General features: G+C 39.6%; 1 protein-coding gene across 10 annotated transcripts in view; it reads left to right on the top strand.

Annotated features, from left to right (window-relative positions):
* Nucleotides 1-18435, top strand: part of Rbms1 (RNA binding motif single stranded interacting protein 1) — a 215789-nt gene that overhangs the window by 35881 nt on the left and 161473 nt on the right. The gene's annotated exons all lie outside the window — the stretch shown is intronic.

An 18435-nucleotide genomic window follows, 5' to 3' on the forward strand; every position in this document is an offset into this window, starting at 1 on the left:
TTGTGTGGAGCTAAATTTAGCAGAAATGAAACCCTGGTTTTGTCAGAAGGAATAAAAATCATTATGATTAATTTTGTAGATCTTTTTTATCTTTTTCCTTGTCTCTTCTGACAGTGGGTTTTGTTTTCAGTTCTGCATAAAGAACTGTTTTCCTTTAATGTATAAATATCAAACATAACCCTGTTTTTTAACCTCAAATCAAGGTTTCATTCTACTTTTTAAATGCCCACCTGCAACTAGAGATGGTCGTGGCTCGTATGTTACTTATCTCTTGCTCAACTCTGTATTAATTGTGCCAAATAGTCTTCCTGATGGAGAATCATTTTGACATATGCAGAATTAGAATCTATAAAGCCACCTAGTTTTAAAGTCTTCTATCTGGGCTCCACTCACAGCTACTGCCATTGAGATACTTTTCCTCTTTCTTGAGCCCCAAGACTGGTGCTATCTAGTACAAGTATGTTAAATTATAATCCATGAGAACAGCTCCACAGGGCTCCTTCCCAGAAATCCTGGACAGAAGGCAGGGTCAGAACAGAGGGACCAGGATCACGTACTTTTCAATTCACTGTAGTATGGAGCCTATTTGTGTGGGGCCTCATGGGCCAAGCAGCAGAGAGCTTGGAAAGAGAATTGGAGGGGAAGAGCACGGGAAGCTCCTCCTTGCTAACAAAAACCATAAAGACTTTTGTGTCTGCTATTGTTCTGTGTTGTCTGCTCTGCCACTTGCCCTTTATTATCATAGAAAACATTACCAATTGAAATTATTCAATTAAGAAGATGACAATAATGATTCCATTCAGCTGCTTATAAGCCTGAGAGATAATTTTACTGTAAAGCAAATGACAACATGGCTAATGTCTAAAAGAAAATAATGAACAGGTCGAAGGGAAATTAAACTCTCACTTTTATCTGTGATCCCCTTGCTATCATTTTCTACTGGAAATTTGTATTTGTGAATTTCTGAGTTGTTTGCTGTAGGCAAATACATGTGTGAGCCTAATGGAATACCCAGCAGTAGAAATGGAGGTTATAGCTGAAGAAGGCAGGCCGTGAGAAAGGTGATGGATGAGCCAGGCTGAGGTGTCTCCCAGCCTTTGTATTGCCGTGTGCATGCTGTGACTCTAAAGTACCTGCGTAGCAGGATTGACCACCACAGATTTCCCTTCAGAAGTGTTGGAGGAATAGGCTTTGGGCCTTCAGTGAACATTGTGCCAACTTTACTAAAATAAAATCCAAGGGACAAGATGTCATCCCTGGTGTCCACACTTACTTGAATAAAATGAGGTCAATTCTAGAACACCCAACAAGGCTACAACCTGCCTGCCTCCCTCTGGTGCCTCTAGTGCTATCATTTGGCCATTATTCTTTTCATCAGAGAGTTAATATTGTTATTTTAAGGACACCCTGTCCAACAGAGATAATCATAAGTGTTATTGCTCATTTAACTGTTATAGTAGATTGGAGGAAGAACAGGGAGGGCGCTAGGATTCTGTGTGCCCTGAGAGGAGCTCTGAGTAGGTCATGGGAAGGGAACAGATTGGAATTCTTCTAGGCCCAGAGAACAAAAATCACTTCCATTCTTCCCACTACATCTCCACTTCATTTTGTGGTGAAATCAGAGTATGGTGAATCAAGGCCATCACTAAAAGAAAGCAAAACTACTGAAGAGAAACACAGATAAGCACAAAAGGTGGCCTAGTGGCCTGTGGTGGGAAAGGAAGTGGGCACTGATATGTGGCAGCAATTCTTTCCGGAACTTTCTAACCTGGTAAGTAGGTGTAACCCCAGGAGTGCTGTGATGACCTTACATGAGTTTCCTTGCCTCTGAACCCAACCTTTTCTGCGAAACTGGAGTAATAGTGCGATCTAGCAGAGCTGTTGCCAGGATCAGATAAGTTGTCATTTGTAAGGCCCCTCGTTGGAGGTTCATGTGTGATCTCTATGGCCTCCTGTACTGCATGATGGTGTGTTGAGTAAGAAAAGAAGGCTCCCAGGTTTGGCCACCATCCTTCTCCTTTGCTCCTCCTGCATCTTGGGCTTGGTACATTTAAGAATCACTAAGTAGTTTCAACTTCTGGTGTCCATAATAAAGTAGATCCTTCCTGATTTATGACTAGAAGCTGGGCACTGACCATAGTACCCTTGTGTGAGGTGGGAATGGAAGAGTTCAGAAGGAGTGAGGTCATCCTCTGTTTGCCAGAGTGCCTACCTTCTGTGGGATCAGAGGTTGTTTGAATTTAATCAACAAGGTTAATGAATTTAATTGTTAGGCTATAATTAAGAATCCTTTCCAATTAATATTATGGGTATAGGAAGAGCCACGCATAAATCCTTCCTTGACTCAACAAGCTTCAGTAAAATGGTATTCAGAGGAAGTTCCTTTCTCCTTACACACATTTATGCACATTGGTATTAATCAATATTGTCAAATTGGCCTCTTAGAAGGAAGATACGTGCATTAGATCTCAGCTTATCTATTTAGTAAGTGAATGGCTATGCTTAGAGTATTAGCATCAGACAATAATCTGAAACATTACTTTCCAAGTAATGGAAAAGTGGAATAAATTATTTACTGAAAACTTTGGTCATAAAATACCCACTGATCGCTGGAGGTAAGACGATTAAGGAAAACATTGTCAAGAACGAGTCGGAAGTGTGATGATAATGTCGATTCAAACTTCAGTTCGAAATTCTGAAGATTAGTATTTGTTTCATTTTTTGGTTATTTGAAATATGCCATGATGAATTTAGGATTTAGAAGTTCCCCCAAATATATATAATCTTTTAAGCATTTAGGCTATTAAAAATATCATGAAAGATCAAGGGAAAGTATTTCAAATGTGAAACTTGGAAGCAGAAAGAATGATGGTGCTTTGTGTGGTGTCCTGTTTATTTTTCTAAGATGAAATTAAATGTCATGTACTTGGGGAACCAACCAGAACTTTTTCTAAAAAAGACAATAACTTAGTAATACTAAGAAATAGTAGGTACTTATGGGAAATAGGAATAAATATGCCAGCGTTTGAAAGGAGACCAAAAAAAGCTTTGATCGACATGAATGAAAACCATCTGTAGTGCTATAGACACTCTATTGAGAGGGTTAACGGGAATGTAAATGGGTGCTAACTCTGAACAAAGCAATCTCGAAGTATTATTGTAATGTGTGTGTGTGTGTGTGTGTGTGTGTGTGTGCGCGCGCACGCACAGTACACCACACCACATCAAAATGATTAAACTACCTAGGACTGTAAGAACTCACCTCCAAAGCAGGATTCTAAAATTGCTTCCTGAACAAAGGAGCCATTTAACTAATGCAGGTTTTGCTTAGGCATTTCTGATATGTGGTTTCAAAAGCTAGAGCAGCACATTAAGACTGCAAGAGTGTGCAGTGAATGCAGTGTGAGAGCTCGCCCCAGGAGTCCATCATTGCAAACCCTTTGCGCATAGTATACTTTATTGACTTTTGTGTTTAAAAAGTTTCTCTGGAGGCATCTTTCTCTCTCTGTGTTCTAAGATGCAGGAGCCCAAGATGTGACTATAACTCGAAAGAAGTTTTTGAGGGTGTGCTTTTCACAGGAAGACCTCGCTGTTCTGTGTAGCAAACTAGGTAACTGTAAATACTAGCAAATTGGAAAGAATTATTTTTGTTTGACCTTACAAATTCTATGGCAAGTTTCTGAATCTACTTTGAAAATACTGATTAATTTTAATGGTCACTCTGAGTAAAAGAAGGCCCGGGTCTAAGCCAATGATAAGCTGTGAGCGTAGGTAAGTGCCTATTGCTGGTTACTTCTGTCCCTGCCACGCAGCCTAAGTGGCATACCTGCAGCACTGAGTCTGTACTCAGTAAATAAGGGTTAAACAAATCAGTGAATTTGGACAACCCAGTTGAAACAGAATGGGGCCTAAATCAAAAAATAAGTGAATTTTTGGATAAGATGGTCATTAATGTTGTGGGATGATATTTAAAGAATGAATCCTAGTGATATTTTAATTTAGTGAGATATAACATGCCTTAAAAAACCCTCTATATCTTTGTATAATTAGTTATTTTTATATAGTAATCTGCTTTAAAACCCATAAGCTGTGTCCAAGAAGTGTGACGCTCAGGCCAACACCAAAATCTACGAATGGATAGGCAGTCACGTCCAGCTGATTAGACACAGTATGCTGCCTGTGTGGTCGTCTGTGGTCTAGGCTCTGAATTCTGTCTTACACTTTCAGTACAATTTGTGAGATGATTTATGACATTATTCAATACTTACTATAAACTAAATATGCTAAACAAATGGCTTTCTCCCCCTCCCTTTTTTTTTTTTTTTGGCCATTATTACTGCAAGAAATGGTTGTTTTGCTTCTCCCCACCCATTTGTGGCAGAGAAGCTCAAGAACAGAAAAAAACATGCTTGAATCCCCACTGGGCACTTACTAGTTGTGGGAGCCTGACCTGAGTTCCTGTGTGTGTTTGTGTGTGCGCGCACGTGCACGTGTGTGTGCCCACATGCACGCTTCTTCTTGGGATTGAACTCAAGCCCTCATAGTTGGTAAACGCCCATACTAGCAGTGAGCTACTAGCCAGTATTTATGAGCTCAGTTTACCCCTGTGTAAAATGAGGATGTAACTACAAATTCACAAGCCTGAGTCTTTTCAACCTCTGTGAAGTGGCACAAAGTCCTGGGATCTGGCTGACTGAAATTTGTTGGAAAGCACTTATTTTTTGTTTGACCCAATAGCTCTACTAGTATTGCTGGTGAAATAGCCCGTGGAGAACAAGTACCAGTCAAAATAGATCACAAACACATTGAATAAAACTGATTGAAATTCAGTAGGCAGTGGGTGGTACAAGAAGAGTTTAATTCTTTTTTAGATTGATTGATTGATTTAGTACATGGTCTTGCTTGGTAGCTTGGACTCATAGTGATCCACCTGTCTCAGCCTCCTCAGTGCTGGGATTACAGGTGTGCGCCACCACGCCTGGTTTCGGAGGCTGGCTTGTCGCGGGGCCAGCACGGTATGTGGTACCGGTTGTTGAACCCGGGTCTTTGTGCTTGCTAGGCAGGTGCTCAGACCACCGAGCTATCTCCCTGGCCATAAGAGGAGTTTATACAAGCAACCACATGTGAGATGGACAGAGTGCTGGTGGAGCTCAGTACTGCAGTAGCAGCGAGTGAGACTTGATAGTCTGCAAGTGAGGGAATAGACAGAATATGAAAACCAGGAACAACTCCAAAACATTCAGTTTCCACAAGTGTAGGAACACACGATAGTCTCTCTTGTCTTAGTAGCCCCTGTGGTTGTTTCAAGACAGAACACGATAGATACTGTTTAAATTATGCTCAGACTATTGTGAATTATTAGGAGAGCTTTAAATTATGCTAAAACGCTGTGCTCAAGTGACAATCTAGACTATTATGCAGACAATTCTCCATTAAAAGGATTACGGTAGCAATCTTACCTCATTTTATTTAATTATCAGTTATCTATATTAAAAGAACAATGGAGGAACTTACATGGAGTTCATTTGCAAAAGCTCCCATGTAAATTTGACTTTATGATATGGCCAATTCTAAAAGCGTACTTCTGTTTCCTTTTTATTTATACACTTTAGGGAAGCTCTGAAGTAATCAGAATTTAAATATTAATAGCATGGCTTTCATTTTGTCTAAAATTAAATACTCAAAAAAAATAAAAATATAGAGAATAAAATAATCCATATGCATCTTATCACCCACTTCTGGGAGAGTAAAGTTTTGGTTTGTTTGTTTCAAATATTTGAAAAAGAAAGCCTAGTAAATGCATTTTATACCCTGTGAACTCTTTCTTGATTTCATTTCAATCTTTTTCTTTTTAGAAGTAGCCTGTCTGGTTTATTATCTCCATGACTGTTTTTATATTTTCATTATATGTATGGACACACATAAACTTTATAGCACTGCATTTTTGCATGTGATAAGAAAAAGCTCACACATACCTACCTCACCTTCACATTCTAGATTCATGATGCTGATTTTGGAAGCATTTTCCTCATCTTTCAAAGAGAAATAAAAATCCTACTCATCTAGAGATGATAGATGGTTTAAGTCAGAAAGCCATGCAAAGCCTAACACACAGTATCTAGTAAGTTCATGAGCTTTTGGTCTGGGTATTGGTATCAGTGTTATAAATACTAGATTACATTTTTTTGATTTTTTTTTTTTCTGAAACCATTAAGTGCCAGTCTCTTGTTTGGTCTGTTTCTTTCATTTTCAAATTGTTTTCTTTTTTCTTATGGTACCAAGGATTGAACCCAGCACCTTCACACTGAGTTATATTCATAGCTTTTTATATATTTTTAATCTTGAGACAGATTCTCAAGAAGTTACTAAGTTGCTCGGACAGGACTTCCACCTGCTGTCCTCCTGTTTCAGCCTCCCAGACTGCCTGCTTACAGGCATGTGCCATCATACTCAGCTCAGACATTGTTTTTATAGCAGATCAATCACTGCTCATAAAAAGCTTAGGGAGGGAGTTTATATTCTGACATTATATAGGCTGGGTAGAAGGTTTTATGCTCTCTTTCTTTGGCTTGGCTGGGTGACTGGTATTTCTTTGTTTCTTCTCCACGCACACTCACTCTCGCTTCTGCAGCATCCGCAGGGCGCAGGCAGCTTCATCCTTGCCGGCCGCGGCCCACTAGTTCAAATGCGATCCTTCCGTCTGTTAGATCCGGAGCTGTGTTTCACAGCTTCTTTCATCTCACCTTTCCTGGTTGAAACATTTCTTTAGATGGAAGAAAATGTCACAAGAACAGTCTATAACTGATGCTGCATGTTATCTACTTGTGTGACATAACCATAACTTGAATGCTTTTGTTCTCAGCAGAGATTATGACATTTATAAACAAACAGAAGGAACAGCCTTTACCGTTTCGTCTACCATACATACACGATCAGCTGAGGTAGCAAAGGCCAAGCTTTCAAGTGAAGTTAAAATGAAAAACTGAGATTCAATCAACGTCAGATCCCAGTCTTTATCTTGACAAGAGGCTTTATACACGTGGGAATGATAGCTCTGATTAAACATCTGATGACATGCACTAGGCGATATTCTAGGGACAGGGTTCTGTACTGTGATCGCATACCTGAAAGCTACCCTACTCAGACAAACAGGAGCACAGAGCTGGTTTGCATTTAACTTCTAACAGTGATCAGAGATGGACTAATGAGTATAATGTTTGACTGATGGCTATTCAAATAACTAGTATTCTCTGTTTACTGAAAAATTAAATAAATGGAGAACTTTTCCATCCTGTAATTTTACTATTACTCTTAGTAGTATTACTAATAAAAATAGTAATACTACTATTATTAGGTAGTAATACTAGTATTACTAGTATTAGGTAGTAATAATTCTACCTAAAAGGAATTTTAATTCCACACTTCAGGATAGTTTCGTGTGTGTGTGTGTGTGTGTGTGTGTGTGTGTGTATGTGTGTGTGTACTCAGGGTCTTACTACACAGCTTGGACTCATACTGGTCCTGTTTTCAGCCTCCCCAGTGGAGGGATTACAGGCACTTGCCACCATGTCCAGACTCAGTTGCCAGCTCAGCGTACCTCAGGGGTGGGGCCAGCATGGCATGTGGTACCAGGGATTGAACCCGAGCCCCTGCACATGCCTAAGCAGGCGCTTAGGCCACTGAGCCATCTCGCCAGCCCTCAGGATAGTTTTAAAAAACAAATCTTAACCACAGTACTACCACCCTTCTTCCCACTGCCTAAAACCTTGTAGGCCCACTTAGAAGAAATTACACAGCCTACCACAAAACTAGCTTGCTTTATAGGAACTGTGGCTGGCACCTCACATGCCTTTCTTCCCCAAGTTCTCCACCCTTCACTTTCTTCAACACACTGCCCTCTCTGCTGCTTCATGACCTTCTAGAACATTCTTCCTCTTTTTCAATGGACTTTCTCCCTTCACATCGTTAATTCTTCCTCACCAGCACTTCCACTTGTCACTGTCCTCTTACCCCATCTCCTGTTCTTCCCCTGTAGAGCATTTACTGCAGTTTATTGACATGTACTTATTTGTACATTTCTTCAGCATCTTATTGACCATGCATACGTAAACATTGTGCCTAGCACTGGGCCTGGTAAGCAGTGAGCAATTAGGAGTGCTGAATTGAGAAACACATAACATTTCAAGAAAAGAATAAACAGCTGGAATCATGTTTGGTCTCTTCAATGTCTGGTTTAAACAATCTGCCCATCATAAGAGCTCCTTGTGGAAGCTTTTCTCATGTTTTCTTTATTTGAATGCAGCAACACAAGCCTTTATGAATTATGGGGTGAAGGCAGCAAGAAACAAATGTTAAGTGGGTAGAGCTTCCAGCTTTGGTGGAATTCATGATATACAGAGCAACATTTGTCTCTTTGGAGGGTGATGGGATGAGTGCTTTACAGGAGGGGCTTCCAAGGGTTGGCATCAGAGGTAGGGAGTAGGAGAAATTTGGCCACTAGGAGGTGATATTGGGGCTCTGGAGGAGTTGAGTCTTGCTATACGCAGAAGGTTGAGTGGCTGTACTTGGGGTAAAGCTAAAATGAGCCAAGATAGAGTGGTATACGAGTCTGTGCTGGTTCAGGAAAGTAATTGTGTAAGGTTCTCCGTGGCTGGGACCGTATGAAGGGTGTGTAATGGGAGTAGTACGAAATGGTGCTGGAATCAATAGATAAGCCTGCAGGAGCGATTTCACTAAGAACCTTGATTTTGTAGGGTAGAGGAGGTTATAAAATGTTGTAAGTAAGAGAGCTGACCCTGTTGTAGAAACATAATATTGAAGCTTTATTGAAGACCTTTCTCAGAAATTTTTAATGGAATGATGGCAGCTAGTTGTTCAGGGAGTACAAAATGCTAGACGAAGCCTGGGGGTGGGGGAAAAGCCACACTTTGTGAAAGTTAGGTTGTCATGAAGAGAAAAATGATGGAATCACTTTTTAAAATATTTCTTTTATAAAATCATGAAAATAATACATATTTAGTAGGAAATAGTTGGAAAATGCAAAGCATTACAAAATGCAAGGTCACAATACAGTGTCTGGAAAGAAAAAGCAAAGCAAAATGTACTTAGGATGGTTAGAAGGCAAGGAGCTTGGAACACATTCAAAAGGATCTTCCTTCCAGTGGTCCCTCTATACATTCTGTCTCTGTCTCTGTCTGTCTCCCTCTCTCTCTCCTTGTCCCTGTCCCTGTTTGTCTGTGTCTCCTCTTCTGCCCACTTTTTCATGCCATAATTCTATCTGCTCAGAGGAAACAGAATTTTGTGGCCTTTTCATTTTTTTTTCTCTCCACTTTGAGTAATAGTTCCTCCCACTGTCTCTCTGTGCTCCTTTAGTCTAGCTAACTTTTATTACTCATCCAGGCCAATAATGATAGCAGCAATAAGCATCATAATAATAAGAAAAATTGCAGAAACGTACTGATCCCTGTGATTGTGATGGTGGTTAGTGTTCTCGTTTGTTTGTCTAACCAAATCTTCACAAGAGTTCCATGTGGTAGGTCCTGTTATCACCCCATTCAACAAATGGAAATAATAAGGTGTTGTAAGTTAAATGACTTGAACAAATGTAGGACTTACCACTCTCAGCAAGAATCTCTGACTGCCACCTGATCACCACTACTGCCACCAATTTAGGAACTCCTCTACTATGATTTCATAGCTCCTAATTTCTCCTGGGAGATGTTTATAATATTAGAACTTATTTATGAGCGCTGAACTTCACTGTTGGATTGCAAGCCCTATGAGGGCAAGTTCTGTGTCACTCTTCTCCGCCCTGTTCTGCAATGGTTAGCTTTGTGATTAACTGGCACATTATAGGGCACTCATTAACCAGCCACTCAATAACCAGGATTGCCATTCTTGTAGTAGGTCAGTGTATGCCTGTCCTTACAGACTTGGCAAAGCACCCTTGCTATGAGGGAAAACTTGTTGGCTTACTAAAAGCAGCCCTGGGGCCTGGAGATAAGGATTTAGGATTTCCTGGGGCCCGGAGCCTCCACATCAAACTCTTTGTCTTCCTTTTTCATCTCCGCTCAGTTCCTGTAATTCCATGAAGTCTTCTCATAACTGATCTCATTTTCTGGGCTCCAAACTTGATCACATCCCTGCAGAGGTCCAGAGGACAAGACTCCAAGCAGCTATGGTTGACACTCAGGTTCTCTGGGCAGTCTCTAAGGATAATTTAAACAGGCTTTTATTGTATTTTATTACTTTTTTTATTTATTTGTAGTACTGGAGATTAAGTGCAGGAGCTTTGCATTGAGTTATATTCCTAGCCCCTTTTTTAATTTTTTTTTTTTTTTTTTGTTTTGAGTGAGAGTCCTGCTAGTCTCTTAAGTTGCCCAGACTGGGCTCAAACCCACCTGCCTTAGCTTCCCAGAGCACTGGGATTGTAGATATATGTCAACTTGCCTGGTTAACCTGCTTTTATTAAGGTTTGATCCATCTCATTTAGGAAGAACTTCTACGTTCTGAGAACAAATTAGATGAAAATTTTAGATAATTTTGCATGATATATTGATGACTTAAGATTTCATTTTTATATTTAATTTCATGCATTGATTTGGAGTAAATTTAAAATTTACTAATATAAAACATTTGAGGTTACTACATAATGATGCATTACTAGTGTAAATTCCAATATAAATTCCACTTGTACACTATAGAGAAAATACGTTTTGGATTAGTTTTGCATCCTTTGCTTCTTTATCCTACTTATCAAAGGAGTTAAAAACTATGAAGGCACTGGAGACTGAATGTTTTACCCAGCTAGTTGGAGATTTTTTGAACACAACAACCAACTTCCAAAGAGCAAACATTTGAAAAAGCGTAATGTACACAAATGAAGCTTAAAGACCCTGTGTCTCTAGCACTCAGTATAGTTTCAAGAAAAGAAGGACACTGTGATTTTTTTTTTTCCTAGCTCAAAACACTTCAGGGATTTTTTTAACAAATGAAAGTTGCAGTAGTAAGGTACTTAAGGCAGGTCAACACAAGTTTCAAAATATTGGCTTGTGAGCAACTTCAGTCTTTATCTTTGCCTTCCTGCTTATTTATAGCCTGGGAAAGGAAGACAGCCTTTCCTGCTGTTTTAGTTTCCTAGTGATATCTCAGTTTGTACTGATTTAATCCAAAAGAAGAAGACATGCATCCACCATTCCACTTTATTTACTAATACAGCTTTCTAAAAAAGTACTTAGCTTAAGGTTTATTATAGCTGGTACTAGGGAATGAACACTGAATAAACACAGGCAATTAATGAGTGGCCATAATGACAATTGCAAGCCATAAAATCAATTTGGGTCTTGTTATCAAGTTTGGTTATTTTTGTTATGAAAATCAATTTAATGCACCCCTGGTATGCTTAAGTTAGTATAAAAATATTTTTGAGTGTTTTACATGGATTCATGAGAAGCTTTTAAAAGTTCTCAGGATTCGGTGATAAATAATACCCAGCTCAGTGTAAAAAGAAGATGGCTTCATCGTTATTGTGCTTATCAGGGGCACTGTTGAGGGCACTGTCACATCTACAGTAAGAGATGCTCTAACATCTTGATTTGCTGTGGTCAGAGGGGCATGCTGGTGTACATCTGATTTGGGGATCTTCAAGTTCTGTTTTAGCAATCTAGTTAGGAATAACAGAAAGAGCAGATGAACACTCGTTCATTCCCAAGTATAAATGGACATTTGTAGCAGTGATGTCCTGTGCTGCATGCTACCAATATAAAAGTGAAGATTACTTTGTTGCCCTCCAGAAGCTTATGTTTAATCTGGGTTACAAATAAGGTGAAATTTCACCATCTAGTCTAGCAACTGCTTTTATCCTTGTGTAACTACCCTTTTATAATGCAATCTATTCTTGCATTCCTTATATACCAGCCCAAATGATATCAGTTAAGCACAGGCTTTGTTGGGGAACAAAATAGTTATCTAAGGCAAGATCCCCTTTGGGGTCAGCAGCCCCATTGCATTTCACCTGCAGCTATATTTCCCAGTTTCCTTTGCTGCAGTTTTGAAGCCCAGTCACTGAACTGTAGACAGAAGCAATGTATACCACATCTTGACCTGAACACAAAATGCTCTGCATAATCTTTCACGATTTTTCCCATCTGAGATGCCCTTGGAGGCCAGGTGTCAAAGGCAACAACATTCTCAGAAAGAAGCAGGCTGGCTGCTTCAAGGATATGTGCACATCACTCGCCCACCTACTAATACTGCCCTCCACTGTAATCTATAAGAGAAGTGAACTTGCCTTGTGTTGCTAAGCTTTGAAGGTGGTTTCTCATGGCAATTAGCCTGTGCTGATAATGTCTTCTCCTGTGCACTCTAAGGCTGCCTGCTCAGGCTAAACCCTAGCTGCTTTAAGAAGAAGAGGAAGGATGTTCTAGGCGGATAGGATGATAGGAGAGGGAGAAAGCTTCAGCTTTTCTACAAGTATTTTGGGTGGCCAGGCAAGGTGCAGCAGCATTTATGAGTGGGTCTGTAGGGAAAGTCAAGGTGAAAAGATGGAATGTTTTATGGCTCAAGCTGTAGGAGAACCATGCAGACCTGAGAGCCTGGAGAGTCCAATAATAGTCCTAAAGCAGTGAAGAGAATGAGATGGAGATGCAGTTCAGTGGGAGAGCTCAGCAGGCAGCAGGTAGAAGAGAGATTCACCTTGACAAGTGACCTCAAAGGACAACTTAATACAAATAGGAAGAAGGGATGACAGACAGATTTGGGCTCAGCATAAGGAAGAAGTTTCTGTCCTAACTAGTTATCTGAAAAGCAGTTGTTTGGGCCTGGAGAAAGTAGCAACAAGTCCTGTGAATAAGAGGAATTCACACAGAATGATTTCACAACTTGGAAAGCTTGGCATGGTGCTTCAAGTTTTGGTTGATGCAGGGACAAAAGTTTGCATAGATAATTTTGGGGACCTTTAATATTTGCCTGAAACTGAAAACTTTTTTCAAGTTGTTGCTTCTGATCATAGTGAGGAAAGTGTATCGGATAAGGAGGGGGGGGGGAACAGATGGGGGAAAAACTGTTTGCCCAGATATCTTTACTCAGAATTAACCATGTTTGCACTTAATAATATTTTTGGGGGGTCTAAAGAATATGCATTTAACCTGGTTAATATGGTTGAATGGCCTTGCAGTGACATCACTGGATATGATCACAGGAGAATGTCAGATCCCATCAAGAAGGCAGTGGGTGCATAGAAAGGCAGATACTATCTTCCTCTGAGGTACTGAGAAAGAACCTTTCCCTTAACTCTCTTATTTATCAAGGCCAGATAGCTCAGCTCTTTCTCTGAAACTGTCAGAATTTCATCACCACCTCTGAACTGATGGATGAGGATTGGTCTTGCTTACTAAATGTACATTGCAGCAAGACACATTTTTATTTTAAATACCATTAAGATGCAAACACATTATAGCTACTCCAAAGGCCTTCTCTTACAACATGAATTATTCAAATAGCTTCTTAATAACTGCATTGATTTCTGCAGTTAAAAGCAGATCAGATTATGGAATCTGCTCAATACCACTTAAATGTTTATAGATGTTAGAGTTGACAAGGACCATTTAGACACTGATAATTCATTTCACAAGATCAAAATGCTGGAGATTCAGCATTAATAGTAATGCTTTGTGATTATTTTTAATAAATGGGAAACACTATAACAGCCACCATTTAACATCTTCATTTTTATTTCAGTATAATCTCAGAGTCATTGCTGGAAAATCTAGTTATGCTGAATATCTAACTAGAAAGTTCTACATTTATATTGATCAGAAGCTTTTCTCTTTCTTTTGCAAAGATCAATATAGTAAACATGTCTTAAACTGTATGTACTAATGCATATATTTAAAAAAATCTATGAATATTGATAATGATAAAATTCAATAAGATTTTAGTTTCTAAGTTGCTTTTAGTATCTTGTAAAAGAATAAAAAGGGGCAAGCTTACTAATATGAGAATAAATTACGAGAGAAACTAATATTAAATTTTGTGCTCCTTCTGATTTTAGAAGAATGCTTTTCATAGTGCTTTAGTCTGTTCAAACTGCCAGAACAAAATGCCATAGACTGGATGGTTTAATGAATAGAAATTTATTTTCTCATAAGCCTGGAGGCTGATAGCTTAAGATGATAGTGCAAGCATATTCAGGCCCTAGTGAGCATCTTCTTCATGGTTCATAGACAAGCCTTCTTCCTTACATGGCATTTCCTCTGTGTGTGCTTAAGAGGGTGGGGGGAAGAGAGAGACAAATGCAGGAGTGGGATCTACCCTTATGACCTCATTTAACCTTAGGTACTGCCTATCTCCAAATATAATCCCAATAGGATTGAGGATTTCAAAGCTAGAATTTTAGGAAGACACAGTTCAACCCACTCACCTGAAAGAAATGGACTGGAGAGTCAGACTCTATGAGTTTGAATGCAGCCTGGAGCAAGTAGCTTACTTTATTAGTCAGCTATTTCAGGGCTAGATACAGTACCCAACACCCACAGCTTAAAGGAAGAGATAGTTAATTTGGATCACGGTTTCTGGGGATTTGGTCCATGGTGGACTGGCACAGAGCCAAAAAACATTGGGCCTGAAGAGTGTGGGAGAGCAGAGATGCTTAGTTTATGGCATCCAGGAAGCAGAGCAGGGTACAGTGCCAGAGAGGAAAGGGCCCAAGAGCCACAAGTGGTACCCAAGGTCATGCCTCTATGACCTATCCAGACATAGCTGAAAGTGTGCTTAACTGTTCTACTATGTTTCTTGATACACTCCAGTTGACATATAATGATTATCATAATGTAACTCTTGTCAAAAATGAAACCCATATACGTCTTCTTAAACCATGCTTAATCTCCAAAAAAACACAATAATGAGTTGACAATTCCACCTAATATGATGCAACTGAAAAAATGAAATAATACCTACCCTAGTGTTGTAACAGTTTCAGCAGTTTTTCAAAAGTCCAAGTTAAATTCTTTTCTGAGATTCAAGGGAGACTCTTAGGTGTGAAGCTTTATTAAAATAATTTTTAAAAAAAACCAAGTTATGTAATCTCAAAGTACAATGGTATAGGGTAAACATTCCTATTCCTATTTCAAAAAGAAGGGATGAGAGATAACAACAAATAGGACCAAAGTAAAACAACTGAATTAAAACAACTGAGCAGGGTAAACATTAAATTTTTAGCTTTATATCTGCCATCTGGGCACATGGTGGCTAGATATGAGCTCCAGAGAGCCTGGGTAGCCTCACTCCTATTGTCTTGCTGGTTGAAACCCACCTGCAGAAATTCCAGCTTCCTGGCATCTCTGACTTTCTGGGATCTCCATTGCATCTTTGCCTTCATTCTCACAGATTCACATCCCAGCCTCTTAGGGGCTCCTTGCCTGTCTCCAAGGCCTTCCATTAAATTACAGGTGGAAAGATTCCTGAGCTCAAAACTTTTTTTTTTGCGGTACCAGGGATCAAACTCAGGACCTTGCACTTGCCAGTCAGGCACTTATGCTACTGAGCTATGCCCCTAGCCCAACTCTTGTATTCTTCATGTTGGTAAATACCAGAATCATGTGAAAAATATCATATTTGGCCACTAGTGGAAGCAGTAGCCCAGCTTCATTGGATCATGGCAGGCCCAGTATCTGAGTGCTTAGGTGTCTGAGCATTGTGAAATGAATTCCAAGGGCAACACTCTTAAGAAGCACTCCTTGAGCAAGGGTCCCAGGAACTCCCTCTTAAATGAGTGGTTTACGTTTTTGAATCCTTGAGCCTGAAATAGGTGAGGCATTGGTCACTTCTGAGATGCTCTCAGGTCATCCCTTTTCTTGACATCTTGAAAAGGACTTTTTTTGTTTTGTTTTGTTTGTTTCTTTGGTACAGTGTCTTGCTGTATAGTTTTGACTGGCCTTGAACTCACTATGTGTCCCAGGCTCACCTTGAACTTTTGCTGATCTTACTGCCTCAGCCACCCAAGTGCTGGGACTATAGGCATATATCATCATTTCAGGTTAGGACTATATATCTTTTTTAGAGTCCCTAATCTCTTCAATAACTCTACATCCTTTGACTTCAACTTTACACATGGTCCTTCTGGAATCGAAATTTTAGTGTTTTGAATTTTCATGTTTTGCTTAAATCTTGTGAAAAGCAAGCAGTAGTTCCCATGTTACAGCCTAAATGTTGGGCTGCCTTGAAATTGCCTCCCCAGTAAGTCCATATCACTTAATTTCATTCATAAAGCTCTCAGAATGTGAGAAAAGTGTAGATAAGTGCTTTGCCAAAATTTGACGTGCATGATCTGTAGTCCAATTGCCAATAGGTCTTCATTCTCATCTGAAACCTCATGAGCCTGGCTTGTCTGCGTTCTAATCAGCATTCTGATCTTCAGAGCTCCCATCAGAATCTCTCACCATCTCTGCTTAGAGCACCGAGGCTTCTGTAACCCTTATCTCCAGACCTTTTCAAACTTCTCCCACAAATCACTTAGAAAGGTTTCTGAACCATATGATCAGGTAATTACTCCATTGTGCCAGTACCGGTTTTCTGTATTAGTCGTCTGAGACACAATCCCAACACCTATAAATTAAGAGAGATTTAATTTGGCTCAGGGATCCAGGGGAATCAGTGCATGGTCAGCTGGCCCCAAGGCAGGGACATGATGGTAGAAAGGCAGAGTACAGCCAAGAAGCTGATCAAGGTGATAGTGTTAGAGTGGAATACACTTAAGGACTGTGTGTAGTACCCAAGGTCACACCTCCTGGCCCACCCAGACACACTCAAGATGTACTTCACCACATTGCTGTTTCTTCATCCAATCAAGTTGAACTATAAGGATCAAGGTTCTCCTCTTCTCTTTCTCAGTTTTGTGTAAGCTGAGAGTAAAACTGCTAGTTATTTCATTGCTTTTCAAGTTAAGTAAATGAGTTAGCACATGCAAAATACTTAGAATAATACATGGCATAAATTAAGTGTGCAGTAAGTGTTAGGTATTTTTATTAAACATTTCATGCAATAGCTTTATGTTTAGGTGAGACTTTTGTGATCTCTATGGTCTCCAAGCATTTCATGTTTACATCAGATGGTTGTTGGCATTGGGGATTCACAGTATTTCTTGAAAAGTTGCACAGAACCTGTTTTTAAATTTTATTAATATACTGTATATCAATTATACAGAATAATGAGTTTCATTCTAGCATATTTGAACATGTATATAATATTCAGCGGTTCCTTGGTTTATGAACTTAATTTGTTTTACAATTTTGTGGAAGATGGCTCATTCGTGTTTGTTGGCTTGAAAATGGCTGTGATCCTGTGAGTCACCCGATGTGGAGTTTGAGAATGGGAAGAAAGATTTTTCCAACAGAAGTGTTCACAAACCAAAGCTTTGTCTTGATACTGTACCATCATCATCTCTTGCATTTTTGTTTTCCCTTGCCCCTTCCTCCCTCCATTCATCATTTCTTTCCTCTCCTGAAGTAGTCACCCTTCTATTTTCATATTATCTCCCTTCCCCCTAGTTCTTATTTTTATTATAATTTTCTTTTATTTTGAAGAGTAAAAACAAAAGCAAGAAAAACAAAAACAAATACAGAAACAGAGTAAAATACAACAATGCCCATATTACAGATTTTCAAAACAAGAATAGCTGATTAACAATGAATGATATATTATCTATTTTTATCATCAAATCTGTTGCTCAGATTAACAGATATAGTTTGCAAGTTGGAACATGTGATTGAATACCACTGCATGCTTTCAAGAAATCTTAAATTTTTGCTCTTGTCTCTCTTTTTGTTTTATTACCTTTTTCTAAAAAATTTACTTTAAAGCTCTTTCCCCTCTTGCAAGATGGTGGGCGAAAAGACTGAGAAGCCAGACTCTAAAGAGAAGAAACCCGAAGCCAAGAAGGCTGCTGCCAGTGGTACTGGGAAAAAGGGTAAGGTGAAGGCAAAAAAGTCCAAGAAGGGGCAGCCCCATTGCAGCCAAAATCCTGTCCTGGTTAGAGGATTTGGTAGATATTCCTGATCTGCTGTGTATTCCAGAAAGGCTTTGTATAGGAGAAAGTACACAACTGCTAAATCAAGCGTTCAGAAGAAAAAGAAGGAGAAAGTTCTTGCTGAGCTCCAAAAACCAGTGGATGGGGACAAGAATGGAGGTACCCATGTCATTAAGCTTCAAAAAATGCCTGGATACTACCCCACTGAAGATGTGCCCCAAAAGCTCTTGAGCCACAGCAAGAAACCCTTCAGTCAGCAGGTGAGGAAACTTTGAGCTACCATCACTCCTGGCACCATCTTGATCGTCCTCACCAGGCATCACAGAAGCAAAAGAGTGGTCTTCCTAAAGCAGCTGGCCAGTGGCTTGCTACTTGTGTCTGGGCCTCTCAGCCTTAATCGTGTTCCTCTACGA

This window comes from Octodon degus, unplaced genomic scaffold, assembly GCF_000260255.1.
Source record: "Octodon degus isolate 3935 unplaced genomic scaffold, OctDeg1.0 scaffold00032, whole genome shotgun sequence".
Taxonomy (NCBI): Eukaryota; Metazoa; Chordata; class Mammalia; order Rodentia; family Octodontidae; genus Octodon; species Octodon degus.